Source organism: Rhincodon typus, chromosome 1 (assembly GCF_021869965.1).
Source record: "Rhincodon typus isolate 14 chromosome 1, sRhiTyp1.1, whole genome shotgun sequence".
Taxonomy (NCBI): Eukaryota; Metazoa; Chordata; class Chondrichthyes; order Orectolobiformes; family Rhincodontidae; genus Rhincodon; species Rhincodon typus.
The window spans coordinates 60,546,936-60,568,155 of NC_063332.1; the positions used below are offsets into that span (position 1 = coordinate 60,546,936).

The window sequence follows — 21,220 nt, forward strand, 5'->3', positions numbered from 1 at the left end:
CCAGTCCAGCTCGTCCCTGCCTCCCTAACCTGTTCTTCCTCCCACCTATCCCCTCCTCCCACCTCAAGCCGCACCTCCGTCTCCTACCGACCAACCTCATCCTGCCTCCCTGACCTGTCTGTCCTCCCTGGACTGACCTATCCCCTTCCTAACTCCCCACCTACACTCACCTTTACTGGCCCCATCCCCGCCTCTTCGAACTGTTTGTTTCCTCTCCACGTATCCTCTCCGCTATCCATCTTCTATCCGCCTCCCACTCTCTCCCTATTTATTTCAGAACGCCCTTCCCCTCCCCCTTTTCTGATGAAGGGTCTAGGCCCGAAACGTCAGCCTCTCTGCTCCTATGATGCTACTTGGCCTGCTGTGTTCATCCAGCCCTGCACCTTGTACCCATTTTATTTACTTGGTGTGTAGTGCAGAACAGCAAGAAATAGGAGTAGGCAGAATCTAGCCTCTTGAGCATGTCCTGCCATTCATATCTTAAAAGATAATCCAGATATCCTCCTCTGTCACAATTCAATTACTGCTTCTCAAGTCTTGCAAAAAATGACTGGTGTACCCACTACTTCATTCAACATATCTAGGTGTTTGCAATTGTAAGTATTAGATTTTCAAATGCGATAGCGATCATAGCTTTATTTGGAACTTATAACAGGCCAAGCAATGTAAATTGTCTTAGCTAAATTGGAGGTGTAGTGGACAGAAAAGAAGGTTACCTCAGAGTATACCAGGACTTTGATCAGATGGGCCGAGGAATGGCAAATGGAGTTTAATTTACACAAATGTGAGGTGCTGCATTTTGGAAAGATAAATCAGGGCCGGACTTATACATTTAACGGTAAGGTCCTGGGGAAAGTTGCTGAACAATGAGACCTTGGAGCGCAGGTTCATAGTTCCTTGAAAGTAAAGTCCCAGGTAGACAGGGTAGTGAAGGCGGTATTTGGTATGTCTGCCTTTAGTGGTCAGTGCATCAAGTAAAGGAGTTGGGAGGTCATGTTTCAGCTGTACAGTGGGTTAGGCCACTTTTGGAATACTGGGTGCAATTCTGGTCTCCCTGTTAGAGGAAGGATGTTGTGAAATTTGAAAGGGTTCAGAAAAGATTTACAAGGATGTTGCCAGGGTTTCAGGGTTTCAGGGTTTCAGGGTTTGAGGGCTTGAGGGCTTGAGGGCTTGAGGGCTTGAGCTGTAGGGAGAGGCTGAATAGACTGGGAGCTATTTTCCCTGGAGCAGAGGCTGAGGAGTTACCTTACAGGAGGTTTACAAAATCAGGAGGAGCCTGGATGGGATGAATAGACAAGGTCTTTTCCCCAATGTGGGGGAGTCCAAAACTAGAGGGCACTGGTTTAAGGTGAGTGGGGAAAGATTTAAGGGAGACCAAAGGGGCAACATTTTCAAAAGAGTCGTGTGTGTATGGAATGAGCTACCAGAGGAAATGGTGGAGGCTGACAAAATTACAACAATTAAATAGGCATTTGGATGGGTATATGAATCGGAAGGGTTTAGAAAGATATGGGCCAAATGCTGGCAAATGAAACTAAATTCAGATATCTGGTCAACATTGATAATTTGGACCAAAGAGTGTTTCCATGTTGCACAGTTATATGACTATATTATTTTCAATTTTATTGAGCTGACAGGTTCTATTACATGCAAATCAAACAGTTTAAAAGTGTGACTTCCACCAAGTTGTTCAAATCAACATACAACAAACTCATTCTTACATGCAGAGCGGTTGAACAAAGCATGCTTATGCTGCATCACATTGTATTTATGATCAATTTCACAGTTAGCACCAGACTCTAGAACACCTACAAGCATGACTGCCAGTTCAGGAATCACTTACTTAAGAAACAGGAACAAATACAGGCCATTTGGACTCTTGATCCTGTTCTGCCAACCAATGAGATCATGAATTAACTGTTTTTGGCCATTACTCCACATTTTTGCCTGCCCCATAAACCTCAGACTTCCTTGTCCGTCAATCGAACTCAATCTTGAACACATTTAATAGCCCAATAACAAACAATGTTGGTGAATCTGAGCAAACCTGGCAGCATGTGTGAAGAAACAAATTTAACACAGCAAGTCCAGGAAGACACTTCAAAACACAGCCACACTGGTTTCTTTGTCCTGATGCCTTTTAAATGTTGTAATTGTACCCGCCTCCACCACTTCCTCTGGCAGCTCATTCCACACATGCACCACACTCACGTGAAAAAGTTACACCTCAAGTCCTTTTTAAATCTTTCCCCTCTCGCCTTAAACCTATGCCCTATAGTTTTGAACTCCCCTACCCTGGGAAAAAGACTTTGGCTAATCACACTATCCATGTCCCTCGTGATTTTATAAATTTCTATGGAGGTCAACCAACAGCCTCTGACGCTCCAGGGAAAATAGCACCAAGCTATTCAGCCTCTCTCTATAACTTGAACTCATCAGTCCTGGCAATATCCTTGTAAATCTTTTCTGCAACCTCTCAAGTTTAACAACCATCTTCTTATAGAAGGGTGACCAGAATTGTACGCAGTTTTGTAAAAGTGGTCTCGACAATGCTCTGTACAGCTGTAACATGACATCCCAACTCCTATACTCAATGTTTTGATCAATGAAGGCAAGAGCGGCAAACACCTTCTTCACTGTCCTGTCAACCTGCAACTCCACTTTCAAGGAAGTATGCATCTGAAACCCTAGGTTGCTGTTCAGCAACGTTCCTCAGGGCCCTATACAAGTTCTGCCCTGATTTGCCTTAGCAAAATGCAAAATCTCACATTTTTTCTAAATTAAACTCTACCTGCCACTATCCGCTGTTTGTTCCATCCTCCAAAATTTCAACTTGTAAAACAGGATTTCACTTTCATAAAAGTACAACTCATGCTGATTGTATTATGACTTTCTAAAACATCTCACTACTACTATAAACTATGAATTCCAGCATTTCCCCGACACTGGATAATAGTTTAGATGGCAATTTCCCGTTTTCTTCCTCCCACCTTTCTTGAATAGTTGGGTCACATTTGTAGATTTCTAATATACTGAGACTCATCCAGAACTTCCTAGCCACTATCAGTTCTGAAGAAGGGTCACACTAACAGTACAGTGGCTCGGTGGTTGGCACTGTTGCCTCACAGATTCAGAGCCTTGGGTACAATTCCAGCCTTAGGTGACTGCACGTTCTCCCGGTGTATGCGTGGGATTCCTCTGGGTGCTCCGGTTTCTTTCGGCAGACCAAAAGTGTACAGATTAGGTGGATTAGCAATGTTAAATTGCCGATAGCGTCCAGAGATGAGAGTGTTACGTGGATTAGCCATGAGAAATATGGGGATAGGATAGATGGATGGGATGCTCTTTGGAGCGTCAGTGCAGACTCTATGGGCCGAACGGCCTGCTTCCACACTGAAGGGAAATATGAACTCTGCCATTTCTTCATAGATACTGCCACACCTGACTTTATTCAGCAATTCCTGTTTTCGTTTAACTCAAATCTACACGCACATACAGGCTATCAGAAGGACACACCTCAGGACGTCAGAGGAAGAAAAAGCACCGCCCACCAAGTTATATTTAGGCATACAATAGTTCCGTATAATCAAAAGGTTTCTGACTTTAAATTCCAAATCTGGGAGTCATCCTAAATCGACAGGCATACATTTGAACTTATTCAGTTCAAAAACCAACTGTGGAATCGATTACAAATTAGAGAAATCGCGTCAAATGTGGTCTTGAGCTGCACACAAGTAGAACCGAAGCAATTTCACTACGATGCGAGCGGCGCAACTAAGCAGGTATTTCAAGGCGTACCTCGAATACAAATTGGGGCTTTTAATGCTGTTGTTATCTGCAGTCTTAACAATTCCAGTCGATCTCAAAAGTCTGCTTAACTTGCCAATTAATATTTCCAGAGAAGTGAAGAGTTTCACTTACTTTCAATATTGAGTGGACTTCTGGAATTACCACTGAAACAGTTTACTGAACAGGGATTGGAAAGGTAAAAGAAAAACGGATTGAAAGTAGATTTCATACTGTCCTCCCTCTATAATTGGGCCATTTGTAACGGTGGTCATCAGAATGAGGTTGGAATCCGATTTTGCCCTGGGTCAGAAGTCAAGTGCGCTGGGAAGTGATAATCTGTTCGTACAATTGTCCAATGAAAAATCAGTATTTGAATAAGCAAAACATTTTATAGTATAAAAGCCAGAAACATGCGTCTTTTTGCCTCAAGACTGCTGATCTGCTATAAGATTCTCCCCCCCAAACTTGTTTCTGTTAAGATTTGCAGGATATGCTTCTGAGAAGTTTCAGGCAGTGACAGCATCCCACTGCAGTGCAGTAGCAGTGCCCGCGTGCCTCACCTTACCTGGGTCCAGGTTCCCCAATGTTCTATCGGTACCAGCCCGACCAGCCGCTCCGTCTGCGCAGGCGCAGCTCTGCCTTCCAACCTGCGGCTGTAGAACTACTGTTCCCAGAAGGCTGTGCTGTTTAGACAGCTAGCAACAAATCATCACTTTTTCTTTAAATAAAAGGTCGCAGCCGGCGGTTCAACCTTACCTTCAACAAAAAGCAAGAAAAAAAATTTCCCCGCCACTGTTCCGGTCAATCACAACTTCGTTCCCCCTCCTCCCAACTCCGGCAAACGTTTTCCGCTGAAGCCAGCTTCCGGGAGGAGACTAGTCATCACGTGTGGGGACCAGACCGGGTTCCTTTGTGGTGAGCGCGGCGGTGTCACGTGATGTCTGTCAGCGCTCAGCCCGGTGAGTCACAGAATGGTGACGGCACAAAGGCAATTCAGCCCGCACTGTTCAAGCTTCTCTCAGATCCTGTAACCTTTTTTCTCTCACAGTTCCCGTTCTCTTCAGAGAGCAGATTGAATCTGTCTCTAACACATTCTCAGGCGGTGCCTTCCATGTGTCAACTGTTTAGGTTTTGCTCGTGTTGTTGGTTTTCTTGGCCAACCACGACTGCTCCTCGACCTTCCATCACAAGTGAAGAGTTACTCCCTACCTGCTCTCTCCAGATCCTTCATTATTTTCAACATCCGTATTAAACCTCTGTTCAACCTATTCTTAGAAGAATGGACCCAACATCTCAGGACTATCCATGTAGCTTAAGTTGCTTATCCCCGGAACCATTCTTGTCAATTGTTGTGCAGAAGATCAAGTGAGCAAGTTATGAGGTGATTTGCTCCTACAAGTTTTGAGCAATTAGTGTATTTACTTCTTCTCTGAGGCTAGTTAAGATTTGAAATTTTCGATAGTAGACGCTCGGTCATTCGGTATATTCAAGGCTGAATTAGATTGATTTTTGATCTTTTTAAGAATCAAGGGTTGGGGAGTGGGGCAGCAAGCAAGAAACGGGAGTTCCTTGAACCTCAATTTGAAAAACTTATCTTATTGAATGGTAGGACATTCTCAAAGGGCCAGATGCCTACAACTCCTCCTATCTTTTATATTATCCACTAAGCAATGTAAATAAGAGATCATTTGGTATTATACTCTATTACCTTTGTAGACTTTTGCAGTATCCACTGTGTGTGGTCTTGGGATATCCTTGGGTTATGAAATGCATTATAGATATTTAAATCCTTATTTACTGTTGTGCATGGATGATAACTGATTGATTGGATAAGAATGTGGCAAGCTCCAGCCATTTGAGATAACCTACACGGATTTAAACAACAACAAAGATAACTTGCATTCATATTGTCAATGACCAAAATTTGCACCGTTGGTATAAAACCTCCCAGGATGCTTCACAGGATTACTGCCAGCCAAAAGTTTATGCTGAACTACATCAAGAGATATAAGGACAGATGATGAAAAGATTGGCCAAAGGGATCGGTTTTACAGTATAAATTAAGGATATTAAAAAGTAACAAATTAAAAATTAAAAAATTGAGTACTGATTTAAGGAAGGTGGAGAGATTTAGGAAGACAGACACTAAAGCTTCTAAAGGTGCTTCAGTTAAGAGATAATATATTACTTTACGTTACAGCAGTGACTATACTAAACTTTAAAGGTACTTTATTAAGTGTAAAGTAATTTGGGACTTAGAGGTAAAAAGAGGTGCTATACAAATGCAGGCCTTTTTTCTAAAATGAAGTGTAATATTATAGCAGTTATTGTATGAGTAACTTATGTAAATTTGAAAATTAGAATCAAATCATTTTGGAATATAAAACTGTGAAAGTGACTGTGAAATTGTTGATCACTGTAAAACCCCCAACTAGCTCATGAATGTCCTTTGGAAAAGAAGCAAAACCTCTTTTAAAAACCAAAAGAACTGCAGATGCTGTAAATCAGGAATAAAAACGGAAGTTGCTGGAAAAGCTCAGCAGGTCTGGCAGCATCTGTGAAGAAAAAAATCAGAGTTAACATTTCAGGTCTGGTGACCCGTCCTCCTTACCCTGTCTGTCTGTACATGATGTGTCTTCAGTCCTATGCCAACTTAGTTAACTGCACATTCTGATTCACTTAATTTGACCAGTTTGTATTGCCGAGCCCCATTTATTGACGTGTATTCAAAACAAATAGTTGCAACAAGCCCCGGCACAAGGATAAGTCTTGACACTATGCGCATCCATCTCATCACCATCATGGAATAGTTTAGGTTAGATGGGCTTCAGATTGGTTTCACAGGTCGGCGCAACATCGAGGGCCGAAGGGCCTGTACTGCCCTGTAATGTTGTATGTTCTATGTTCTATCTCCTTCCCCAATGCAACTCCAACAACAAGTACATATGTTTTTAATCTGTCCCCTAAATGCCCACAAATTTCATCTTCGATAAAATCTTTAATGTAAAAATTGTTTAAGGCCTTCTAGAAGTCAAGATACAACACCTTCTGTCATCTCTCACTTCCTCAAGTACTGTGGGTAGAGTCTTCCTTCTCTGATTTCATGTTGACTGTTTTTTTGCATCAGCGTGCAGCTGAACCTGACTCATACTGGTGAATACAGTTTGTATGGGGAAGCACATGAACAAGGAAAATGAAGGCCTATAATTGAAACCTTGAGGGTCTCCAGAAATTACCAGGGTAGAAAGAAACCATTGGTGATTTTAAGACAGCAATGTGATCTTTTAAAAAAAAAATTATAAATTAAATTATTTCAGGAAATGGTTTAAGTTTGGCTTAGGTGGGTTAGACACAGGAAATTAGGGGAATGGGTCTGGGTGGGATGATCTTCGGGGAGTGGTGTGGACTTGTTGGGCCGAATGGCCTGTTTCCAAACTATAGGGATTCTAAGTTCTAAATAGAGGTTTGTCTGTGATATTTTGATCAAGTAGCCTACTAATTGATGCTACTTAGGCAGTTTAGATGCTTTTGCAATCTCCATGATATGGTCAAAGTATTTTGCGTAAACCAGTCAAGGGGGAGGTACATGTGAATGGTGGTAACCAAATTAACTATGAACTTTGATAGTTGTCTGTAGCAACACCTCATTGATTTTCAGCCATCTTGTATCAGATTAAAAGGAAATCTGATGATTAGTTACCAATGCTAGCAGCCTGGAGCTCGGTGACCAGTGGTGTTCCGCAGGGATCTGTTCTGGGGCCTCTGCTCTTTGTGATCTTTAAAAATGACTTGGATGAGGAAGTGGAGGGGTGGGTTAGTAAGTTTGCCAATGACACGAAGGTTGGTGGAGTTGTGGACAGTGTGGAGGGCTGTTGTAGGTTGCAGTGGAACATTGACAGGATGCAGACCTGGGCAAAGAAGTGGCAGATGGAATTCAACGCAGAAAAGTGTGAAGTGCTTCATTTTGGAAGGTCGAATTTGAATGCAGAATACAGGGTTAATGGCAGGATTCTCGGCAGTGTGGAGGAACAGAGGGATCTTGGGGTTCACATCCATAGATCTTTCAAAGTTGCTACCCAAGTTGATAGTGTTGTAAAGAAGGCGTATGGTATGTTGGCTTTCATTAACAGAGGAATCGAATTTAAGACCTGAGAGGTTATTCTGCAGCTCTATAAAACTCTGGTTAGACCACACTTGGAATATCATGTTCAGTTCTGGTCACCTCATTATAGGAAAGATGTGGAAGCTTAAGAGAGGGTGCAGAGGAAATTTACCAGGATGCTGTCTGGACTAGAGGGCAGGTCTTATGAGGAAAGGTTGAGGGATCTAAGGCTTTTTTCATTTGAACGAAGAAGGATGAGAGGTGACTTGATAGAGATGTATAAGATGATGAGAGGCATAGATAGAGTGGATAGTCAGAGACTTTTTCCCAGGGCGGAAATGACTATTATGAGGGGGCATAATTTTAAGATGATTGGAGGAAGGTATAGGGGAGATGTCAGAGGTAAGTTCTTTACACAGAGAGTGGTGGGCTTGTGGAATGCGCTGCCGGCAGTGGTAGTGGAGTCAGATACTTCAGAGACTTTTAAGCGATTCTTGGATAGGCACATGGAGGATAGTAAAATGTAGGGTACGCAGGGTAGTTTGATCTTAGTAGGATAATAGATCGGCACAGCATCATGGGCCGAAGGGCCAGTACTGTGCTGTACTGTTCTATGTTCTATAATTTGTAGTCAGCTGGCATCATTGCTGCCATTGGAGATGCTAAAACCATGATGGATTGCATTGAATTTTTTTATTCATTCACAAGATGAGGCTGCCATTAATTGCCCTTCCCTAAGTTGAGTCAAACACATTGCTGTGGGTTTGGAGCCACATGTAGGCCAGATCATGTATGGATGGTAGTTTCCTTTCCCAAAGAACATTAGTGAACATAAGAACATAAGAACTAGGAGCAGGAGTAGGCCATCTGGCCCCTCGAGCTTGTCCCACCATTTAACAAGATCATGGCTGATCTTTTTGAGACTCAGCTGTACTTACCTGCCCACTCACCATAACCCTTAATTCCTTTACTGTTGAAAAATTTTTATCTAGCCTCGCCTTAAAATCATTCAGTGATGTAACTTCAACCGCTTCACTGGGCCGGGAATTCCACAGATTCACAACCCTTTGGGTGAAGAAGTTCCTCCTGACCTCAGTCCTACATCTGCTTCCCTTTATTTTGAGGCTATGCCCCCTAGTCCTAGTTTCACCTGCTAATGGAAACAACCTCCCTGCCTCCACCTTATCTATTCCCTTCATAATCTTATATGTTTCTATAAGATCTCCCCTCATTTTTCTGAATTCCAATGAGTATAATGCCAGCCTACTCAGTCTCTCCTCATAATCCAACCCTCTCAACTCTGGTGAATCTCCTCTGTACCCCCTCCAGTGCTACTATATCCCTTCTCAAGTAAGGAGACCAAAACTGCACACAGTACTCCAGGTGTGGCCTCACCAGGACTCTATACAGCTGCAGCATAGCCTCCCTGTTTTTAAACTGCATCCCTTGAGCAATGGCAGACAAAATTCCATTTGCCTTTTTAATTACCTGCTGCACCTGCAATCCCACCTTCAGCGATTCATGCACAAGGACACCCAAGTCCCTCTGCACAGCAGCATGCTGCAATTTTTTACCATTTAAAACATAGTCCATTTTGTTGTTATTCCTACCAAAATGATGACCTCACACTTATCAACATTGTAGTCCATCTGCCAGACCTTTGCCCACTCACTTAGACTATTTATATCCCTCTGCAGACTTTCAGTGTCTTCTGCACACTTTGCTGTACCACTCATCTTAGTATCATCTGCAAATTTTGACACACCACACTTAGTCCCCAACTCCAAATCATCTATGTAAATTGTAAACAATTGCAGTCCTAACACTGATCCCTGAGGCACACTACTAGCCACTGACTGCCAACCAGAAAAACACCCATTTACCCCTACTCTTTGCTTTCTACTGGTCAACCAATCCTCTATCCATGCCAATACATTACCTGTAATACTGTGCAACTTTGTCTTATGTAGCAGCCTTTGGTGTGGCACCTTATCAAATGCCGTCTGGAAATCCAGATACACCATATCCATAGGTTCCCCATTGTCCACCATACAAGTAATGTCCTCAAAGAATTCCACCAAATTAGTTAAACATGACCTACCCTTCATAAACCCATGCTGGGTGTTCCCAATGGGACAATTTATATCCAGATGTCTTGCTATTTCTTCCTTAATGATAGATTCAAGCATTTTCCCCCCGACCGAAGTTGAGCTAACTGGCCTAAAGTTACATGCTTTTTGTCTACATCCTTTTTTAAACAGAGGCGTCACATTGGCTGTTTTCCAATCTGCGGGAACCACCCCAGAGTCCAGTGAATTTTGGTAAATAATTACTTGTGCATTTGCTGTTTCCCCCATCACCTCTTTTATTACCCTGGGATGCATTTCATTAGGGCCAGGAGACTTGTCTACCTTTAGCCCCATTAGCTTGCCCAGCACTGCCTCCTTAGTGATAATGATAGTTTCTAGGTCCTCACCTGCTATAACCTTCTTGCCATCAGTTTTCGGCATGTTATTTGTGTCGTCCACTGTGAAGACTGACACAAAATAACTGTTTAATACCTCGGCTATTTCCTCCTTTCCAGTTATTAAATTGGCCTTCTCATCCTCTAAAGGACCAATGTTTACCTTCGCCACTCTTTTACGATTTACATATTTATAGAAACTTTTTCTGCCAGTTTTTATATTCTGAGCTAGTTTACTCTCATAATCTATCTTACTTTTCTTTATAACTTTTTTTGTGGCTTTCTGTTGCCCTTTAATGATTTCCCAGTCTACTAGTTTCCCACTATTCTTTGCGTTTTGTATGTTTTTTTTTCAATCTCATACGTTCCTCTATTTCCTTAGACATCCATGGCTGACTATCTCTTTTCCTACAGTTCTTCCTTATCACTGGAATATACTGTGAAAAATCGTTTTGAAAGTCCTCCACTGTTCCTCAATTGACCCACCATAAAGTTTTTGCTCCCATTGTACCTTAGCTAACTCTTCCCTCATCCCATCATTGTTTCCTTTGTTTAAGCACAGGACATTGGTACTGGATTTAACCTTCTCACACTCCATCTGTCTTTTAACTTCGACCATACTGTGATTGCTCCTTCCGAGAGGATCCCTAACTGTGAGATCATTAATTATTCCTGTCTCATTACACAGGATTAGATCTAGGATAGCTTGCTCCCTCGTAGGTTCCATTACATATTGTTCAAGGAAATTATCGCGGATGCATTCTATGAACCCCTCCTCAAGGCTGCCATGACCAACCTGGTTTGTCCAATCAATATGTCGATTAAAATCCCCCATAGTAATTGCTGTACCATTTTTACATGCATTGGCTATTTCTATGTTTATTGCCCGCCCCACCACGATGTCATTATTTGGTGGCCTATAGACCACACCTATCAGTGACTTCTCCCTGCTATTCCTAATTTCCACCCAAATGGATTCAACCTTTTGTTCAGTAGAACCTTTATCATCTCTCACTACCGCCCTGATATCATCCTTAAAAATCAGAGTGACACCACCTCCCTTACCTTCCTGTCTGTCCTTCCGAACAGTTTGATACCCCTGGATATTTAACTCCCAATCATGACCATCCTGCAACCATGTCTCTGTAATGGCACTAAATCATACCCATTTGCCATGATTTGTACCGTCAACTCATCCACCTTGTTTCAAATGCTCCGAGCATTCAGATAAAGTGCCCTTATGCCAGTTTTTGCACCTTCGTTTTCAGTCCTATCACCTCCATTACTGACAGCTCTTGAGTTCTCCTTCCCTTTAACTTTTTTCCTAATTTTCAATGGAGTTGAAGCTTCCTCGCCGCCTGCTAATCTGCTGCTTTGCCTTCCGTTAGCCAGATGGCTTTTTCTGACAATCAACAATGGACTTATGGTTATCATTAGACCCTTAATATCAGATTTATTGAATTCAAATTCCACCATCTGCCATGGAAGTATTCAAACCAGGGTCCTCAGAACATTAATGGGGGCCTAATCAGCCCTCATCTTGTGAAAATACAGAGTTAACGTTTCGGGTCTGGTGACCCTTCCTCAGAACCCCTCAGTTCTGAGGACCCAAAACGTTAACTCTGTTTTTTCCTTCACAGATGCTGCCAGACCTGCTGAGCTTTTCCAACAACTTTGTTTTTGTTCGTGATTTACAGCATCCGCAGTTCTTTCGGTTTTTCCTCAGAACATTACCTGGGTCTCTGGTTTAACAGTCCAGTGATAATACCAGTAGGCCATGACCTCCTCAACATCTTGTTACAAAATACTGCATTATAAATTAAACCTGAACAAACTTCGAATTTAAAACGACTTAGAAGCTTCTTAATAGAAATTGAAAGAACTGTAAATCAGAAACAAAAACAGAACTTGCTGTGAAAGCTCAGCAGATCTGGTACCATCTGTGGAGAGAAATCAGTTTCATGTCAAGTGACCCTCAGAACTCGTTAAAAGATTTTCAACTGAGTCATTAGAGATTTTCCATTAATGCTCTTTTCTCACGTACAGACATAAAAAGTCAGCATTTATATGAGCAAATATAACCTCAAAGCAATCAACAGCAAAGAAAATCTGGAAGAATTTATAAACTCACTAGAAAAGACTTAATTCAGCAAATAAAAACAGACAAACCTGAACCATAGACCAGCAAATATGATGTGTACATAATTCTAAAGTCCAACAGAGAACTAACAGCAAATTTTGCACAAATTTAACTGAACGTATTTTGTTATTGAAAATTAGAAAAATCCTTTGCTAAGTGCTGTTATGTTGTACTGTCCTAGCGAAGCCACTTTTAAAATGGCTCAGGTTAAATGTTCCACTATTCCGCAGTTACGGAATCAGACAGCCAGATTTATGTGCTATCACAGGGGAAGCTTGCATGACGGCTCACAATCAAGTAAGTGAAGGCATGGAAGCATTTTCAGCCTTTGGGAATTACCCCTACTGAACACTAGATGCTATCACAATATACTACATCATCATGAGAGGTAGTAGGAACTGCCGATGCTGGAGTCTGAGATAACAAGGTGTGGAGCTGGATGAACACAGCAGGCCAGGCAGCATCAGAGGAGCAGGAAAGCTGACATTTTGGGTCTGGACCCTTCTTTAGAATTTAGATAGTACCGATGCAGTCAAATCACAAATGACTATGAATACTCGGTACCATCTTTATTAGAAAATGAGTTACAATAGCTTTTGATATTAAACAGTCTCTCTCTCTCTCTCTTTCTCTCTGTCTCTGTACATGGGACTGCAAAGCTTCTCTCCCTCCCTCTGTCTCACTCTTCCTGGATGGTCAGCTAGTTTCCACCTTTTGCAGGTTTCCTTGAAAGGTCTCCTCCTGATCTACAGGCAAGTCCTATTTTCATATATTTTCCCCTAGCTTTTGGATCTTTTATAGCTTTAGCCAATCAAGATATCTGGCTTGAGCTTTCCCATGTCCTTACCCCAACCCCCATAAACCAGAACTTGTTATTTTATATAAGATAACGAGGTGTAGAGCTGGATGAACACAGTGGGCGAAGCAGCATCAGAGGACAGGAAAGCTGACGTTTCGGCCCTAGACCCTTCTTCAGAAAATTTCACGCAACTCATTGTTAGCCACTAACAGGCCCTATTAACAGCTATTCACCCTCTTAGCCAGATTGTTATCCACTCCTTTGTCCAACCATTCTTCTCTCTCTTTGAGCTCTATCACTATCTATCATTTATTCCTTACCCACTCCCCCACCCTATGAGAAGGGGTTACTTGACCTGAAACTTTGAATTCTCTCCACAGATGCTGCCAGATCTGCTGAGCTTTTCCAGAAATTTCTTTTTATTTCTGATTTACAGCATCTGCAGTTCTTTCGGTTTTTATTTAAGATATCCCGCTTAATAGATACCGGTGGCTTTGTTAATTGCTAAATATCCTGTTAATGTTTGTTCCATTGTTTTAGGCTTGAGTGTCTGGTTCTTGGTTGCTAATATGCATCCCTTCTTTGTTTAGTTGGTGAGATATGTCTATCCAGGATGATTGTGGCCAGGATCTGTCCTTTACGTGATGCTAATATCTTTAGCACCTAATTGCTGTGTTTGTTTCTGGTTTCTGGTTTCTGGGTTCTGAGACTTTAAAGTTTTACTTGGCCAATGTACCCAGCATCCTTTGCTGGTTGGCCAAGTTAGCAATCTCTCTGTTGTAGCAGCCAGGAGGCTGCCTTATATTATTGAATATTCCTCCATGCTTGCTGCCTTATATGTTGAATATTCCTTAGATTTTTATTTCATGTTTTAGACTTCCAGCAGTATTTTGTTATTGCTGCAAATGTATTTCATTAGCTACAATGAAGCGTCCTGAGGCTGTGAACTGCACCATATAAATGCACAAAACCAAAAGTTGCTGGAAAAGCTCCGTAGGTCTGGCAGCATCTGCGAAGAAAAGAATCAGAGTTAACGTTTCGGGTCTGGTGACCCTCCTGATATGCATATAAATGCACATCCTTTTTAATTTAATATAATTGAAAACACTTTGGACCTTTACAGCTCTCTATGTTACACAACAGAAAGAAAAGTCACTCTTGACTTTTAAATTTACTCATTACGTCTATTCAAACACTGAATTTACATTATTAACAATTTCTGTTACAGCATTTCTTCCAAACGCCATTTAAAAATTTACATTCCTCTCTTTGAGAAACGCAGGTTCAATTTTAACCTGCATTGGCCAAGGATTTGTGTGTAAGTAGCAACTTACATAACCAAAAACTGCCTATGTGTCGAAAGAGTGGGCCAAAAACTCAATAATCTGGTACATATTGATCTGACTCTTCTGTTATCCTTCAAAGTGGAGTCATATTGCAACCACTGCACTTATTTCTTTTTCCCACTGCCTTTAACATAATTTGTTTGCAGGTGGAAGCAGGTAGAATCAAACATTTATATATTAGAAGGAGATTGATTGGGATTTTAGCCCTGGAATCTATTTTTAAATTTGAATGCATTTCTCCTGGGTTTCTTGGAACTTAACAGCTAGAACAAGGTGAGAGGACCGTGCAGTTATGACAAAGTGAACAATCAGTACAGTAAGAAAACCTTTAAATGCAGAGGTAAGTAAGTGAAAGGCTTTTGTTAGTTCTCATTCATTCATTTGTGGGATGTGGGCATCGCTAGCTGATCAGCATTTAATGCCCGTTTCTAATTGCCCTTGAGAAGGTGGTGGTGAGCTGCCTCCTTGAATCGCTGCAGTCCACCTTCTGTTGATCCACAATGCCATTAGAGAGGGATAAAGTCAGAAGTCACACGACACCACAGGTTACAGTCCAACAGATTTATTTGAACTCACAAGCTTTTGGAGTGCTGCCCCTTCGTCAGGTGAAGAATCCCTATAGTGTGGAAGTGGGCCATTTGGCCCATCACATTCACACGGACCCTCCGAAGAGACTCACTCCCCTACCCTCTCCCCATATCCCCGCATTTCCTGTGGCTAACCCACCTAGCATGTACATCCCTGGACACTGTGGGCAATTTAGCATGGCCAACCCACCTAACCTGCACATCTTTGGACTCTGGGAGGGAATCCATGCAGACACAGGTAGAATGTGCAAACTCCACACAGACAATCGCCCGAGTCTGGAATTGAACCCAGGTTCCTGGCGCTGTGAGGCAACAGTGCTAACCACTGAGCCGCCGTGCTCAAATAAACCTGTTGGACTATAACCTGGTGTCGTATGACTTCTGACTTTGTCTCCCAATCCAACATTAGGGTGGGAATTCCAAGTTTTTGACCCAGCGACAGTGAATAAAAGGCAATATATTTCCAAGTCAGGATGGTGAGTAGCTTGGAGGAGGAACTTGAAGGTGGTGGTGTTCCTATATATCTGCTGCCCTTGTCCTTCCAGATGGAAGTGGTCGTGGGTTTAGAAGGTGCTGTCTGAGGATCTTTGATAATTTCTGCAGTGCATCTTGTAGACAGTACTGCTGCTACTGAGCATTGGTGGTTGAAGGAGTGGATGCTTGTAGATGTAGTGCTGGTTTGTCCTGGATGGTGTCAATCTTCTTGAGTGTTGGTGGGGCTGCACTCATCCAGGCAAGTGGGTGTGGGGGATATTCCATCACACTCCTGGCTTGTGCCTTGTAGATGGTGTACAGGCTTTGGAAGTCAGGAGGTGAGCTACTCACCTCAGTATTCCTATCTTCTGACCTGCTCTTGTAGCCACTGTATTTATGTGGTAAGTTTCTGGTTGAGTTTCTGGTCAATGATAACCCCAAGATGTTGATAGTGGGGAATTCAGTGATGGTAACACCGTTGAATGTTAGGGGGTGATGGTTAGATTGTCTCTTATTGGTGATGGCCATAGTCTGGCATTTGTGTGGCGTGAATGTCACTTGCCACTTGTCAGCCCAAGCCTGGATATTGACCAGATCTTGTTGCATTTGAACATGGACTGCTTCAGTATCTGAGGAGTTGTGAATGGTGCTGAACACTGTGCAATCATCAGTGAACATCCCCACTTTGGACCTTATGATGGAGGGAAGGTCATTGATGAAGCAGCTGAAGATGGTTGGGCCAAGGACACATCCCTGAGGACACATCTCCTGCAGAGATGTCCTGGAGCTGAGATGACAGACCTCCAACAAACAGAACCATCTTCCTTTTTGCCAGGTATGATTCCAACTAATGGAGAGTATGCCCTGATACCCACTGACTCCAATTTTGCTGGGGCTCCTTGATGCCACACTCGGTTGAATGCAGTCATGATGTCAAGGGCTGGCACTCTCACCTCATCTCAGGAATTTGGCTCTTTTGTCCATGTTTAAACCAAGGCTGTAATGAGACCAAGAGCTGAGTGGTGTAGGTGGAACCCAAACTGGGTGTCACTGAGCATCCTTGACCACCAAAATCACCCCCCTTCCTGTGGCAACTTTCCATGTAACCGCAGAAGGTACAACACCTGCCCCTTCACCTCCTCCCTGCTCACCATCCAAGGGCCGAAACAGTCTTTCCAGGTGAAGCAGCATTTCACCTGTACCTCCTCCAATCTGGTCTATTGCATTTGTTGCACCCAATTTGGCGTACTCTACATTGGAGAAACCAAATGCAGACTGGGTGACTGCTTTGTAGAATACCTCCGGTCTGTGCGCAACCATGACCCCAACCTTCCCGTAGCTGGCCATTTTAACACAGCATCCTGCTTGCAAGCCCACTTATCTGTACTTGGCATGCTGCAATGCTCCAGCGAATCACAGCGCAACCTGGAGGAACAACATCTCATCTTCAGACTGGGCACCTTGCGGACTTAATACTGAGATAACACAGTGTGGAGCTGGATGAACACAGCAGGCCAGGCAGCATCAGAGGAGCAGAAAAGCTGACGTTTCGGGTCAGGACCCTTCTTCAGAAGGGTCTGGCCTGCTGTGTTCATCCAGCTCCATACCTTGTTATCTCAGACTCCAGCATCGGCAGTTCCTACTATCTCGGACTTAATGTTGAGTTTGAGTTTAACACCTTCAGATTGTGAACCCACTCCTATTCCTTCCCGTTCTTTTAGCTTTGCTCGTTACATTCTCTGTCACTATGTCCTCCCCCCCACCACTGTTCATCCCATTGTGGCAGTTAGACACACCGTTTTTCTGACATTCTTGCATTCCAATCACTTAATCTGCACTATCAACAGCCTTTCTCCCCCAGCACTCTACACTCCACTGTTGCATAAATGCTGCCCCATCAACACTTCATGGTAGCTCTGATGAAGTCATCTAACCTCGAAATGTTAGCTTGCTCTCTCCGTGGATGCTGCCTGACCCACTGTGATTTCCAGCATTTTTTGTTTTTAGTACAGATTCCAGCATTTGCAGTAATTTGCTTTATAAACACTTACTGTTCACCTAAATCAGCGCCTATCTTCTGCCTATGGTATCATGTGAGCATCTTTCCTATGTGGTATCAATAGCTTGACTAATGCCACCAAGAAGGGATAGTAGGAACTGCAGATGCTGGAGAATCTGAGATAACAAGGTGTAGAGCTGGATGAACACAGCAGGCCAAGCAGCATCAGAGGAGCAGGAAGGCTGGTGTTTCGGGCCTAGACCCTTCTTCAGAAAGGTCTAGGACCAAAACGTCAGCCTTCCTGCTCCTCTGATGCTGCTTGGCCTGTGGTGTTCATCCAGCTCTACACCTTGTTATGCCACCAAGAAGGATTGGTTTTAGCGAATCTACTCATAAGTTGTTGGCAGTATTGGCATGCAACATTATATGATGATGAGCACTGGTGGGATCCCCGTCAGTTATAAAAATAAACACAGACAGGGTATACAGCCAGTGGATTGGCTTCCTACACGTGACTGTGCAGTAGGAGGTTTCCAATTTTCTGTCAGATTGTTGCTGACACCTGAAACATCCTGGTAGAAAACCTGTATTGTATAAATGATTTCAATGAGGCTTTAGTAAGCATGGTTACTAAGTTTGCAGATAACACCAAAATTGGTCGTATAGTGGAGAAGGTTATCTAATATTACAAAGAGATCTTGCTCAATTGGGCTGAGGAGCAGTGGATGTGGTTTAGTTTAGATAAATGTGAGTATTGAATTTTGGTAAAACTAACAAGAGCAGGTCTTAATAGTATTAATGTAGGGCCCAGTTATGTAGAACAGAGAGACCTAGGGGTTCAGGTACGTAATTCTTTGGAATTTTCATCACAGGTAGACAGGGTGGTTAAGAAACAAAAACAGAAATTGCTGGAAAAGCTCAGCAGGTCTGGCAACATCTGTGGAGAGAAATCAGAGTTAATGTTTCGGGTCCGGTGACCCTTCCTCAGAACTAAGAAGGCTTCAGCGTACTTGCCTTTATTGCTCAGACCTTTTGAGTTTTTTTAAATTATTTATTCACGGGATGAGGGTGTTGCTAGCTAGACCAGCATTTATTGCCCATCCCTAATTGCTCAGAGGGTGGTTAAGAATCAATCACATTGGAGTCACATGTAAGCCAGACCAGGTAAAGATGGCATGGGTTTTTCCTGACAATTGGCAATGGATTCACGGTCATCATTAGATTCTATATTCCAGATTTTTATTGACTTCAAATTCCACCATCTTCTGTGGTGGGATTCAAACCTGTATCCCCAAACCTTTACCTGGTTTTCTGGATTAACAGCCCAGTACTAATACCACTAGGCCATTGCCTCCCCTCCATAAAGGAGTATCGGAGTTGGGATGTCATGTTAATGAGGCTTCTTCTAGAGTACTGTGTGCAGCTCTGGTTGCCCTGCTATAAGAAGGATATTATTAAATTGGACAGGGCTCAGAAAAGATTTACCAGACTGTTGCCGGGAATAGAGGGTATGAGTTATAAAAAATAGGCTGGAAAGGGTGGGACATTTTTCACTGGGGCATAGAAGATTAAGGGGTGACCTTGTAGGGGTTTGTAAAATCATGAGGGGCATGGATAAGGTGAATGGCAAGTGTCTTTTCCCTTGTATGGGTGAGTTCAACACCAGAGAGCATATTTTTAAGGTGAGAGGAGAAAGTTTTAAAAAGGACTTGAAGGTCAACTTTTTTACAGAGAGTGGCTTGTGTGTGGAATGAACTGCCAGAGGAAGTGGTGGATCCAGGTACAGTTATAACATTTAAAAGACTTTTGGTAAGTTCATGAACAGGAAAGGTTTGGAAGGATGTGGGCCAATGCAGGTAAGTGGGACTGGTTTAGTTTGAGAACATGGTCGGCATGGACTGGTTGGATGGAACGGTCTGTTTCTATGCTGTATGACTCTGTTAAGTGCACCAGGAGGTGCATTGAGATTGGCGGTCAAGGTCACTTTCAGTTGTTGAATTCTATCGACCCATTCTGACCATTCAGCAGTATTCATCAACCGACATGAATTCAAATCAGTCTGACTTGTGCACAATCACCACAAGATCATCATGATGTCTATCCAAAGTACTCAGAGCTGCTGTGATACCTTCATTCCATGCCAGTCAAGTCTCCAACAGATCTTTGCACCCCCAAATACATTCAGTGAATGGCTCCTTGAAAGTACAGATATCCTCTCCTTGAAAATACAGAGCATGGTTGATGATACCTGTAAGGAACCCCAACACTGATGAACAGAAAAACTGCAGGAACAGTCAAACCATCAGGATGCTGACAGTGTGATTCAGGTGCCAAGACAGATCTGGAGATGGTATTTCAGTATGTATAAGAACCATTTCTAGAATTATAGTGGCATGGAACTTTGAAGGAGAAGTGTACTGAACAACCGGAGCAGACAGGCCTGAAGTAGTAAGGGCATCCATGATCACTCATTTAGCTTCCAGGGAGCCTGGAGCCATGAGGTCATGTTGCAGCTGTACAAAACTCTGGTGTGGCCGCACTTGGAGTGTTGCGTACAGTTCTGGTCACCGCATTATAGGAAGGATGTGGAAGCATTGGAAAGGGTGCAGAGGAGATTTACCAGGATGTTGCCTGGTATGGAGGGAAGGTCTTATGAGGAAAGGCTGAGGGTCTTGAGGCTGTTTTCGTTAGAAGAAGGTTAAGAGGTGACTTGATAGAGACATACAAGATGATCAGAGGATTAGATAGGGTGGACAGTGGGAGCCTTTTTCCTTGGATGGTGATGGCTAGCACGAGGGGACATAGCTTTAAATTGAGGGGTGATAGATATAGGACAGATGTCAGAGGTAGGTTCTTTACTCAGAGAGTAGTAAGGGCGTGGAATGCCTTGCCTGCAAAAATAGTTGACTCGACAACTTTAAGGGCATTTAAATGGTCATTGGATAAACATATGGATGATAATAGAATAGTGTAGGTTAGATGGGCTTCAGATTGGTTTCACAGGTCGGCGCAACATTGAGGGCCGAAGGGCCTGTACTGCGCTGTAATGTTCTATGTTCTATGTTCTATGTTCTATGAGATGAACTAATTCAGGCTCATTTCCACTAATCTGAAGCATTGCAGCCATTTAATTCTGAAGATTTCACATTTACTCTTGTCGTACATTTTGCTTGAGATTGAAGGTCAGTTGGTGGGAATTAGGCAGTATTTTTATTTATTCATTCGTATGGTACAGGCTATTGACTATGCCAGCATTTATTCACGAAAGGGCATTAATGAACCAAATGGGTTTTTACAACAATCAACAGTGGTCATGTGGTCACCAAGGAGCTAACCCTGGATAGTTTGTTGAATTTAAATGTCACCATCCACCATGGTAGAATTTGAACCGATGTCCCCAGAACTTTAACCTTGGGTTCTGGATTACCAATCCAATAACATTTCTACCACACCACCACCTCACCGAGTCTGGTGCAACTTTGAAATAAAATTGATGTTCAATACACACTGAATCAGTGTT

The 21,220-nt window shown here is 42.8% G+C and overlaps 2 protein-coding genes across 7 annotated transcripts in view; one reads left to right on the forward strand and one right to left on the reverse strand.

Annotated features, from left to right (window-relative positions):
* The window catches only part of slc38a9 (solute carrier family 38 member 9), a 62,678-nt gene extending 58,013 nt beyond the window's left edge, over positions 1-4,665 (reverse strand). For 2 of the 4 annotated variants that reach the window (XM_048604408.1, XM_020529088.2), the window contains exon 1: positions 4,355-4,467. The gene's annotated coding sequence lies outside the window, so the exon portion shown is untranslated. Of the gene's footprint in view, positions 1-3,921; positions 4,018-4,354; positions 4,468-4,545 lie in introns of those variants that run through there. The other 2 variants (XM_048604394.1, XM_048604401.1) reach the window with 2 other exon arrangements.
* ddx4 (DEAD (Asp-Glu-Ala-Asp) box polypeptide 4) overlaps positions 3,562-21,220 on the forward strand; it is a 100,117-nt gene continuing 82,458 nt past the window's right edge. For 2 of the 3 annotated variants that reach the window (XM_048604354.1, XM_048604375.1), the window contains exon 1: positions 3,562-3,782. The gene's annotated coding sequence lies outside the window, so the exon portion shown is untranslated. Of the gene's footprint in view, positions 3,783-4,645; positions 4,749-21,220 lie in introns of those variants that run through there. The other variant, XM_048604363.1, reaches the window with a different exon arrangement.